Genomic DNA, 12,099 nt, shown 5'->3' with positions numbered 1-12,099 from the left:
TGGGGCAAAATACTACAATATGACCATCAATCCACCTGTAGGTCTGGGGCTCAAAACCAGAACACCGGGTGGAGTGTCACGTTCAGCTCGTAGTCTCGGAGGGCATCCTCATGGTAGAAGCACAGGCGGAGTCTCAGGACTTGGGTTTAGCTCAAACTTTATTTTCCAATTTTTTCTGTTGGCATTTCACAGTCATGTCCCAAGCTCTAACCACCAACCAACAACAACCTCCCAATGGTTACAACTCCCACCTTTATAGGATTTCACCTTTGGGAGCTACCATCCACCCAGGTTCCCACAGATCGATCAATCAATCAAATCTTTAATTATATAGCACTTTCACATCTTCCAGACATCCAAAGTGCTGCACACGTATAACTACACTAAAACCATAGGTAAAATTCAAGGAAGCACAGTAAAACGATAATAAAATCATCAATAAAAGAAAACACTAAAAAACCTGTCTAATTATCATTCTCTCTGGTGTTAAAAGCCAATGTAAAAAGATGCGTTTTTAGCAGAGATTTAAAATCATTTAAGGATCTGGCAGATCTCACTGCCAGGGTGACACGATTCCAGAGTTTAGGAGCAGCCACTGAAAACGCTCTATCTCCCTTGGTCACGAGTCGAGTCCTTGGAACCGCTAAGAGCATCTGGTCTACAGATCACAGAGCTCTACGAGGACAATGGCTCTGCAGGAGCTCAGAAAGACAAGGAGATGCCAGACCATGTAAACATTTAAAAACCAAGAGTAAGATTTTAAAATCATTTCTAAAAGAAACAGGCAGCCAGTGCAGAAAGCATAGTACTGGTGTGACGTGATCACGGCGTCTGGTCCCCGTTAGAAGTCGGGCAGCTGAATTCTGGACCAGCTGAAGACGGTGGAGGAGAGACTGGTCGATCCCGGAATAAAGGGAGTTACAATAGTCCAGTCTGGCAAAGATGAATGCATGAACAACCCTTTCCAGGGTGTCATGGGGGAGATATGGCTTCACTTTACAGATTAATCTCAGATGATAAAAGCTGGACTGAACCACTGCACTAACTTGTTTGTCAAATTTAAAACGACAATCTAAAGTGACCCCAAGATTCCTAATGAAAGAGCGGTTAGAGTCTAATGACCCAATGGCACTGCTGCATCCTGTCAGGAGGTCCGTTTTCCCAAACCGAAGGACCTCGGTTTTACTGTCATTTAAGCAGAGGAAGTTTATGTTCATCCAGGCTTTAATCTCTTCTAAACACCTTTGTAAGTTCTCTACACACTGGACTGCCCCAGATTTTAAGGGTAGATGAATCTGGATATCATCTACATAACAGTAATAAGACACATGATGTTTTTCAAAGATGGAGCTCAGTGGAAGCAGGTATAAAGAAAATAAAATAGGGCCTAAAATTGAGCCTTGAGGTACCCCATGTCCGAGTGGGACCTTTGTGGATGAGAAAGGTCCCAGTTGGACAGAAACACTCCTGTTGAATAAATAGGACTTAAACCATTGAAGCGCTGTGCCTTTCACACCAACAGAGTGCTCTAATCGTAAGAGTAAAATATCATGATTCACTGTATCAGAAGCAGCAGTAAGGTCAAGAAGGATTAAAACAGCAGAAACTCCAGAATCGACAGTTAAAAGCAAATCATTATATACCCTGAGTAGAGACATTTCTGTACTGTGACGTGCTCTAAAACCAGACTGGAATTTGTCTAAGATGCCATAGAGCTCTAGATGGTCCTGTAGCTGAAGGTAAACCACCTTCTCTAAAACGTTTGACAGAAAAGGCAGCTTGGGTAATCTATTTACACAAAATATTAAAATATGTTCATTCAAAGTTTCCCCAACCCCCTATAAAAATAGATAATTTCCCCATGCAAAAATAGAATTCACCGACTGTTCCTAAAACATTTCGATAATTCCCTCCAATAATAAAATTACTACTCTAAATCTCCCCTGTTAACTTTACAATGATTTTGGTTCCCCCCCTGGAACCAATATAAGGTCCTTGTACCCTTGGGGACCTCTTTTGCTGGCGGACCATTCCTGACATGGAAAACAGAGGTGAGTCACCACAATCAGACAAGGCATAGACATACATGCAGCAGCTGTAACACATAAATATTTAAATCTATGTGCTTTCACAGGTGCTCCTGACCTAGAAGAACGTTGCTGCTGCTGCTTAACTTTAGCTGTATTAAACTAATAAACTCTGTCAATTAACCTTTTCTGGCTGATTCTTTAATGTGACAACTGCCCGTTGTGACATGGAGTTTCCATGATCATTAGAACAGTGGGTAATTGGTCTAAAACAGCACGGCAGGAGTTAGTTGATGATCTCAAAGGTGCTGGAATCACAGTCACTAAAAAAACCACTGGGAAGACTTTACATGCAATGGTTTGACATCAAACTGTGCTTGTAAAAGAGCCCTTTTCAAGAAGGCACCTTCATGATTAGCAGCAGGCATGTCCAAAGTCCGGCCCGTGGGCCAAATGCAGCCCGTATTCAAATTTCCCCGCAGGGTCCTGTCATAGAATCAACACCTTCTAAGAAATGTGTGTATGGTTGTGATTATATTATACCTCAATGTGAATTTGTGACAACAATGTGTAGTTACTTGACCGATTTGCATTTAGAAATTTACAGTAAGCAATTAATAGCAAATACTATGTAGCATTTCATATGAACCCAGATTTAAGGCCAACAAAAGTTTTCTTTTCATTTCAGACAGACTTTTTTATTCATTTTACTTTAGGTCTTAAAGAATTAAGTATCCCATTGCAAAAAAAAAAATTCAATACTTCATTTGCATTTTAAGTTAATAAAAGGCTTTAAAAATGCTTATTGGTTGGCGCTCACACACTTTCATGTCACAAAATCTGGCCCTCCTTACAAAAAATGTTGACACCCCTTTTTTAGAATGATTGGGAGAAGGTGCTGTGGTCAGATGAGACCAAAATCAAGTTCTTTGGCATTAACTCAACCCGTTGTGTTTGGAGGAAGAGAAATGCTACCGATGACCCCAAGATCACCATCCTCACCGTCAAGCATGGAGGTTATGCTTTGGGGTGTTTGTCTGCACATGGCTAATTCATCATATTAATGGGAGGGTGGATGGAGCCATGTACCATCACATTCATAGTGAGAACCTCCTTCCTTCCACTAGGAGGCTTAACATAGGTGGTGGATGGGTCTTCCAACAGGATATTGACCCAAAACATAAAGCCAAGGCAACCCAGGAATGGGTGAAGAGGAAGCAGACCGAGGTCAAGGAAGGACTCCATACGCCTCTGGACCTCAATCTAATTTTGTCGGTGTAGGTACCAAAACTGTTCGGCCTGCAACAAGAGTTTGGAAGTCTCAGACTAATGATGCCATCACCCCACTTGGACAAACTACATAATAGGGTCGAGATCTGCTCGGGTGCTACATATTTTTATTTCACATTTCCTTTTATAACCTAATTTTTTGTTCCTTCATAAGTTGTGCCTGACATTTATTTGTAATGTTTGCAGAGAGATTTTTGCCACAACCCACTTTGTAAAAGATCTGTGGCTGTTAGAATGAACCGGCTGTTCCATGCGCGAATGTAAATTTGTGCTATCAGTCTGATCCAAAGAAAATAAAGGCTGATGTTAATCCATGGCTAAATGTTGTTAGCAAGTATTAGCCTAATCCTAACCCTTCTTCCAGATCTGTTCTGCCACCAATGAACCACTGGCTGCACAGATTTAAAAAAAAACTATAAGCGAACATGCACTAAATAATAATCATAACAATATTTAAACCCCGTTTAGATCATCTCGCTCTGTTGGACCTTTGTTTGTTTATGAATAAACTCAGAATTTCTTCTTCTACGATCATACCGTAATTTTCTGGACCAATCACTATCTTACATGTCATCGGTCCAACGTACAGCCAATCAAAAAGTGTGATGTCATCATTAGTCGCAGAGCCCCGAACACTTTTCGCAGGCTGAACAGTTTTGGTACCTACATCGGTTTTGCCACAAAGTGCTAAGCCTTTTCAAGGGGGTTCAAATACTTCTTTCCATCAATTTTATATCAATTCTTTAAAGTATATTTCTTGATTTTCATTGTGATCACTGTTCAAAGGAACCTACCAGTTTCGTTTTAAGTTTGATCCTCTGCTTCAAAATCAGCAAGTACTTATTTCCCCCACTGTACATCAACTTTTATACTAATTCAAATATATGGTCATAACAATTCCAAGAAACACCTAAATAGTGCTGTCCACAGTTGGAATTAAAGTTGTAGACTAGTTACTGTGTCAAACTCATTGAATCCAAATGTATTACAATGGCTTTTGCAGAAGGTGTTAAATGACACTCTGCAAAGACAAAAAATAAAAATCAAACCGCTATCTGAGATACATGCTGAGAAAGACTGAAGCATTTGTAGCAATGGTACTGTGATGCTTGGCTCTCCAGGAATCTCTGATGAGAATCTAAGCTGCCTTCAAACGATGCGGGGGTGTGCATAAGAGAATGCATGCACATGCTGGATACAAGATGCAAACGTTTCAAGCAGCAGGAGATGCTGGCACAAAAAAATTAAACAGCAGTAATTTGACACAGCTTGTAAAGGAGAGGTAAAGCATAAGTGGAAAGTGCAGTGGTGATGAGGTACAACAGAAACAGTGGCGTTAGCAGACTTTGGTAAAATGTTATTAGCTGAAATTACAGAAACACAGGAGAATGCATGAAAAGACATGTCTGTCATGGTGCCATTGAAATCCCCCTGCAGGTGCTCCCACACCAAACTGTAGCACATTATGTAGCAGATGTTAAACACACACGAACATAAGGCAGCGCTGATGGGTGCATGTGCCTCTCACTCCTTTTGTCATCTTCAGCTCAGACGGTGTGGCAATAGGGATAGCAGATGATCCAATATTGAAGCACAGCAAGCTTTCTTACTGTATATTGCTTTACTCAGACTCCCATGGTCATATGAATCCTAGATGGAAAAAAAAACAATTAATAAATCAATCTCTCACTTCTGTGCCACAACAAAGACAGGCGGCATAAATTAAAAAGTAAAAACAACAAAATCATAGTCATGAGAGATGATTTCTGGAATAATAAAGGATGTTTATTAAAAAAAAGAAAAAAAGAAGAAAAAATGCAAAGCAGAATTATTATTGTATGTTAAGCAAAAAGCTTAACATACAAGCCCGAATACAAGCGGCTGAAATGAGCTTCCTCCGCAGGGTGGCTGGGCGCTCCCTTAGAGATAGGGTGAGAAGCTCGGTCACCCGCGGAGAGCTCGGAGTAGAACCACTTCTCCTCCACATCGAAAGGAGCCAGTTGAGGTGGCTCGGGCATCTAGTTCAGATGCCTCCTGGACGCCTCCCTGGAGAGGTGTTCCGGGCATGTCCCACTGGGCGGAGGCCCCGGGGAAGACCCAGGACACGCTGGAGAGACTACGTCTCTCGGCTGGCCTGGGAACGTCTCGGGGTCCCCCCAGAGGAGCTGGAGGAAGTGGCTGGGGTGAGGGAAGTCTGGGCATCTCTGCTCAGTCTGCTGCCCCCGCGACCCGGTCCCGGATAAGCGGAGGAAGATGGATGGATGGATGGATGTTAAGCAAAAAGCACTTTGAACTGGGATTTGTCATGGTTTGAGTTTGTTTTGTCTTGGTTTTTGTTTTAGTTCTTGTTCTGTCTTGTTTGGTTCTGTTTCCTGTTTTAATTTGAAAGGGTTCCTGTCTTGTCATGTCTTGAGTTGTACTTCCTTTGGTCCCCATCTGCCCTGATCGTGTTCACCTGTGTCTTGTTTGCCCTGCCTGTATATAAGTCTTGTCTCTGCCTTCCTCTTGTGCTGGTCCATTAGCTTTTGTCATGGTGTTTACGTCATCCTGTCTTAACGTCCTCGTTCCATGTCCCTCGCCACGCCACAGTGAGTTCTTGTTTTGTTTTTGTTATCCTGCTCTGCAGCGCTTTTTGTTATTAAAACCCTCTAGTCCTGAACCCGTTGGCCTCCCGTCTCTGCATTTGGGTCCTACCTGCTCTCGAGCCCCCTCACATGACAGGGATTTACAAATAAGGCAGTTTATTTCTACGCATCTCAATTTTACATCTAAGTATTCTAAAACAAGACTCAATAATCTGTCAGTACCCATTTTACTGGTTGGCATCTTCCTAGTACAATCTGCTTTGATTTTATAATTATTTTTTTTAAAAGTTGCTTTTAAGTCCCACTCTGATCATGTTTTGAGCTATTGTAAAAGCGCTCCAAGTGGTCTTTTAATAATAATATTTTACATTCTCTCCCGCTAGCTTATAGCCCCTCACAACCCCAAGCTAACAATACAATAACTAACAAAAAAAGGAATAATGGAGCTATACAGTTGTACAGTTTAGATCCAGATTTCAGCTCAGACGAGCAAAATAAATAAACATACATGGGTCAATTTGTCTGCAAGTGGATGCATCAGAATGGAGCGGGGCAAAGAGCTTGTGGCCTGCTGATTGTAGTTTTTTTGTGTTTTTTCGTCATTCTTTGACAGAAAATTCAGTAATTTAGCATGATGTTGTGTGTCCTACATGTAGCACCTTTGTCACCGGAAGCTACCAATTGATATGAATAAGCAACTAAATGGCTAATGGGCTAGGGATCAGAAGTCTAGTTATTGTCTCAAGGAGGGAGGGGCAGGAGACTGGTCTCCGACCACAGACTAGTTTAATGTCAGACAATAATTTCACGGGCCGCTTCGAAGGGGGTTGGTGTTGGTGTGTAAAAATTTTTAGCTACTGGTTTCTGAAAAAACAAATTTTCCCATCCAAATGATACTAGAAAAAATTTTTTTTTAAACCTTTGTAGTTACTTTTAATTTTTTTATAGTGATTCAGTGAAAGAAAATTGTTGATTTGTAAAAGTTGTTTCTGATTTGTAAAATATGTAATGAAAGCAACATTAGTTTTTTTTTCTTCATAAAACTCCATTATAACATTGAGAACTTAACCTACTCTCAGATCCTCATTAAGAGCAAAAACATTTTTCATATTTTGTTATTACATAAATCCTGATTCATTGTGTATTTGTTTTTGACATACATAATGAATTTTCAGTTCTAGTTTCTGAACAGCTGCCTACCATTGCTTAAAACTACCGGTTTGGGTGGACGCTGGCATAATTGTTGCCGCTGCTCACCAGTAACCCTTCATCACCTTTTGTCACTTCTCTGGATTATTGGAATGCGAGTTTTGAGGCAAGTTATCAAGTTTGTTAAAGTAACACTTGGATTGTGTTGTCGTGCCCTGACAAACAAAATAACAAATTTAATACAAGTCCGACTGCCTCCTCCTAACCGCGGCCTCCTCCTCCCTCGGAGCTTCCTGTCCTGTCTAATCTTCAGCGTCTGGCCTCCTACAACCACCTACAACTACCATGTGGTCATCCAACCTGCTCATCTGGTCAGCTCTCACCTGGATTCTCCTCTGGCTCTCCCATTATCCAGTGGCTGGGATTATCCGGTATTCTTCATTTGAACTCCTTCGGCTTTGCCTCCACATCCCCGCTCCCGGCGGGGGGCGGCCGCTGAACACCTACACGGATCCTCCGCTCCCACCGCGTCGGAGATACATTCACCGTGGTTCACGTCGGCACTTCAACAAGGACTCATCTGAACCCATCCGCTCCTTCTGGTCATCCACTCGTCGTCTTCCATCACAACACTGGACGCACTGTGGACCACAGTGTTCTGGCCAACCTGGTTAGAGCCACGGATGGTCCCGCCGCTCATCTCAACACCGCTACAGTCAACTTCGGTCTCATTAACATCCGCTCACTTTCTAGCAAGGGTCAGCTGATGCAGGACTTAATTTCTGACCGTAAGTTTGACTTTCTATTTTTAACGGAAACCTGGCAGCATCCAAATGACTTTTCACAACTCAACGATTCCACCCCTCGGGAGCCGGTTTAGCTCGTGCTGGTTTGCGGCGCCTTCCGTCCGTGAAACCAGGGTTCGACTCCGGGCTGCTCCCTGTTCCCTTCTCTACCTCTGTGCCGGTTCCAAGCCCAGTTTGAGAAGGTTGCGTCAGGAAGGGCATCCGGTGTAAAACATTGCCAAATTTACCATGCGACTTGTTCGCTGTGGCGACCCCTGATGGGAGAGGCCGAAAGTGGAAGAAGAACAATTCCACCCTTCCCGGCTTTGTTTACACCTCTGCAAACCATGTTGCACCGGTCGCAAGACACATCGCGAGAAGTGGAAAGTCCTGCCAGTTGAGATTCCCTCCTTCAGCTCCATAGAATGCATTGCCTGCATGCTTCCTGGCCCCACCCCAACTGTCCTGGTTGTGGTTTATCGCCCTCCTAAGACAAACTCTGACTTTTTGAATGAACTTGGAACTCTTCTCTCCCATCTCTCATCCCTCTCACCCAATGTCATAATGATGGGTGATTTCAATGTTCACTTTGACAATAGCCTTCTTCCTTTCACCAGAGACTTCAGCTCATGTTTTGACAGTCTTAAGTGTTGGATTGGAATAGTGTCAGATATTCTTCACCACACACTCTCAGTGTCTCCTTCTATGTTGCTGTCAGTGTCACTCTGAGGTAAATTCTCTCCTGAACTTGCGCTGTCCTCTCCGTCACGTAGCAGACCGGCTTTTCCAAAGCCGTTGGTGATGGTGGATTTTTTCACACTGCTTTTAACAATTGCTTTTTACTTGAAAGCTGCTTCATTTGCATTTCTTCTTGCATTTTCCATGATGAGGGTCTGTTTGTGCTATTCATTGCCCTATAAGGCGCACTTAGTTGCATTATTGTTTTTGTTTTTTGTTTCAAAAGATGGCAGTGCGCGTTATATTCCAGAGCATCTTATTATTCTGGTTGTGCTAACTGCTGTTGAAGCAACTTTGAGCAGTGTTGCCAGATAGTGTCCCAGTTTTCCAGCCCAAAAGTAATCTGAAAACCGCCAGACGCAGCAAAAAACTGCCCAACCCTTCAATGACCGTGGAGCACAGGGGTGGGGGGAAAGAGGGTAGGGGGATACACGCAGACACCCCCCCCACACACACACACACATAAATAAATATACATAATATAATAGGATCAGGAGGACAGACAATACACAGCTGTTGTTGTTTTTTTGTTTTTACCCCTACTGGATTAATTTAGTACCCGGATCTCGTCACTTTTCAAAAGAAAAGATAGTTCAGACTCATAATGAAGTGAGTACGGTATTAAATATTCTTTACATTTTGGCACTATGTCCACCACTTTATTGCTTCTAACTAGCTGGCTGTTAGAAGATTTTTGGATCCAACGAATGGTGACTGCAGGGAAGCTTCTCCTAGCTGTTCGCTCATCATTAATCCATCGCTGGAGATGCCTTTTTTCCACGGAAACTTTTTGACTGTCGGAGTTCGTTTTCCAGCTTCCTCCACTTGTGAACCATAGATTCATTCATCTGGAATTCTCTGTAACTGCTCCCATGTTCCACAGCATAGCGGATAGCTTGCAGTATAAACTATGCTTCAGCGATTTTGTGAACAATATTGTTCTGTTGTTCACACTCACACTTCCCTCCCCGTTCTCGTGCCTTCTTCTTCCAAGTCCCACAACAACACATTAGGCGTACCGCCTCATAGGGCGCCCCTTACATTTTGGAGAATATTAAAGACATAAGTCAGTACATGACAGAGACACCTAATTAGTTAGAATCTAGACCATTGGTCGGGAACCCATGGCTTGCGAGCCATTTCTGGCTCTTTCGATGGCCACATCTGGCTTGCAGACATATCTTTAATTATAATTTATTTTTCATTAGACCAGTCCTTTTCGGGCGCGATGCGATGCCAGGGGGGTGCGCAGTAGTAAAAACATGTGCCATTATCGGTTTACCATTATCTATTATATCACAGAGTTTGTAACAGCCTGAAACCTGTGAATTGCCGTCCCCGCAGCTGAACGCTCCCACCTCTGAGAAGGAGCGCACAGCTGCAGGGATGGGATGGGTGAGCAGGAAAAAGGGGGGGGGGGGGGGGGTCGTGGGCTCTGGCAGCAAGGTGAAACATGCACTGATTGTCAAAACTTAGAACATGCTGCCTGTCACATACCACACACTTCAGCGTGTGAGTATTGCTGTACTGACGTCTGCATGTGAGCAGTCTTTCTCACATCTAAAGAACATTAAGAACCACCATGCAGTGGTCCCCAACCCCCGGGCCGCAGACCAGTACCAGTCCGTGGGTCATTTGGTACCGGGCCACAAAGAAAAATAAAATAACTCAAATTACTTCTGTTTTATCTATTTCGGGATCTGAAAGATGTTTTATTTTGAAAAATTGCCCGGTTCTCTGTTCCATCCGTCTATGTCACTCTTGACGCAGGCCAAGGCGCTCTTCTCGGTCACGTGATAGGATACCGCTAAAATAAAACCCAGGAACTAGCAAAATGAATAAAAAAGAAACGTCTTTCTTTGCCAAGGGGAAAAGGTCACAAGCTAAAAAAAAAGCTACATTTAATAGACAGTATCAGGAGTACTTAAAATACGGATTTATCCCAATGGGAGATTCACACGCCCCATTCAGCATTGTTATGAGTCGCATTTTTCATGCACTTATTTTGAAGGCATGTTTAAATGTTATCTTAGTGACCAGCGAGTGTTGCGGGCAGAGAGGACGTTGCTCATGTCATAATTCATGTTTATTGTTATGTTTAGAAATTACCACAGTTTTCATGCCGCTCACATCATATTATTTTGTTGTATCGTAGAGTCGGTCACATGCATGTTTGGTCAGAACAAGTTAAAAGAAAAAAAAAGTTGGGAGTTACAGTTATGATTAGGCTAACCTGGCTAACGCTTCTAATGTGAATAAGGTGTAGGGATGGGTACTGAGCCCCGGTATTGAACGAGCCCTGGGGCAACATTCTTCAAGACCCCAGTATCCGTAAGATCTGACCTCAATGGTTCTGCAATCGGTCCTGGAGAAGTCGCTTTTTTTTGTGTCCCACAACATATAAACGTTATCTTCCATATTTAACCCACCAAGTCAGTCAATTGTCCGTTAATTAACGATGCTATTAATTTTGCTATTCTCGCTGAAGAGGAGAGGTCTGTCTGGCTATTTGTGTGCAATTGTTGTTCCGACAATACGCAGCGCGCGTGTAAAATTAATTAAATCTGCGCTTGAGCGCCCCGACTATCGTGTCAACCTGCTGCTATGATGACCGTATTTAGCGCTTTCTGTGTAGAAAACACTGGAAAGGCGCGGAAAAAAACGACTCGCTGCTGCAGAGGATGTGAACGGGTAGAGAGGCAGGGGAGGGGCTTTGGCTTCAAACTCTGTCAGAGAGATGAAAACACGGGCGTCAGATTAAGACGCAGCTTTCACTGCGGGAGTTGAAGCAGAGTCTTTGTCTGAGATGATCTCATGAACTCAAACATTTATTTAATTTGTTTTATGTTTACATCATAACAGCAATATGTCAAAACATTGCTGTTTATTTTTCTGTAACCCTTGTGCGATCTTAGATGACCCCCCCCCCCCCCCCCCCCCCCTTACATTGACGTGTTCTCCGTAGAATGACAAAGGTGGATAAAGGTGGAAAGATTTCATGTAATCCATGGACACCAGTGAAGATCACAAATCATTGAAGAAAAAAGGTTCAGAGCACTGTCTAGTGGGTCTAGATGACCCAACTCCCAACATTAAAGTGCCAAGGATAGCACAAGGGTTAAATAACTTCTTTTTTCATGTATTTTACTTTTCAAGTTGGAAAATGTATAAAGTAAAATGTTTTGTTAAAAAAACATTGTTGCATAATGAGGAAATAAAACACTTTGTTCTTAATTTGTTATTTATTCATTTTTCGTCCTCAAAAAGTATCGATAAGAGTATCGTTAAAATACCGGATTGATAAGCAGTATCAATAAGAGTAGTAGTACCGTTATAGCCTTAACAAGACCCATCCCTAATAAGGTGTAGCGTATTATTAACAAGTTCTAGAATTACTGTGAACGCAGCTAATAAAGTCTGTCTGACAGACTTATCTTTAAATCTTTTGTCCTGCCTAATGTGCCTTATGGCCTAATCTTTTTGAGTGTGGAAAATACAGTAAAGCAAATAAACTGGAATTTAACT

At 42.5% G+C, this 12,099-nt stretch overlaps 1 protein-coding gene and 1 long non-coding RNA gene across 2 annotated transcripts in view; both read right to left on the bottom strand.

Annotated features, from left to right (window-relative positions):
* LOC144996873 (uncharacterized) overlaps positions 1-11,496 on the bottom strand; it is a 248,637-nt gene extending 237,141 nt beyond the window's left edge. Inside the window, exon 1 of the long non-coding RNA XR_013659656.1 lies at positions 4,928-11,496. This is a non-coding gene — a long non-coding RNA (uncharacterized LOC144996873). The remainder of the gene's footprint in view (positions 1-4,927) is intronic.
* lsamp (limbic system associated membrane protein) overlaps positions 1-12,099 on the bottom strand; it is an 834,470-nt gene that overhangs the window by 811,782 nt on the left and 10,589 nt on the right. The window lies entirely within an intron of this gene.

Source organism: Oryzias latipes, chromosome 13 (assembly GCF_053564925.1).
Source record: "Oryzias latipes strain Hd-rR chromosome 13, Olatipes_Hd-rR_3.1".
NCBI lineage: Eukaryota > Metazoa > Chordata > Actinopteri > Beloniformes > Adrianichthyidae > Oryzias > Oryzias latipes.
This window is presented reverse-complemented; position numbering and strand designations above follow the sequence as displayed.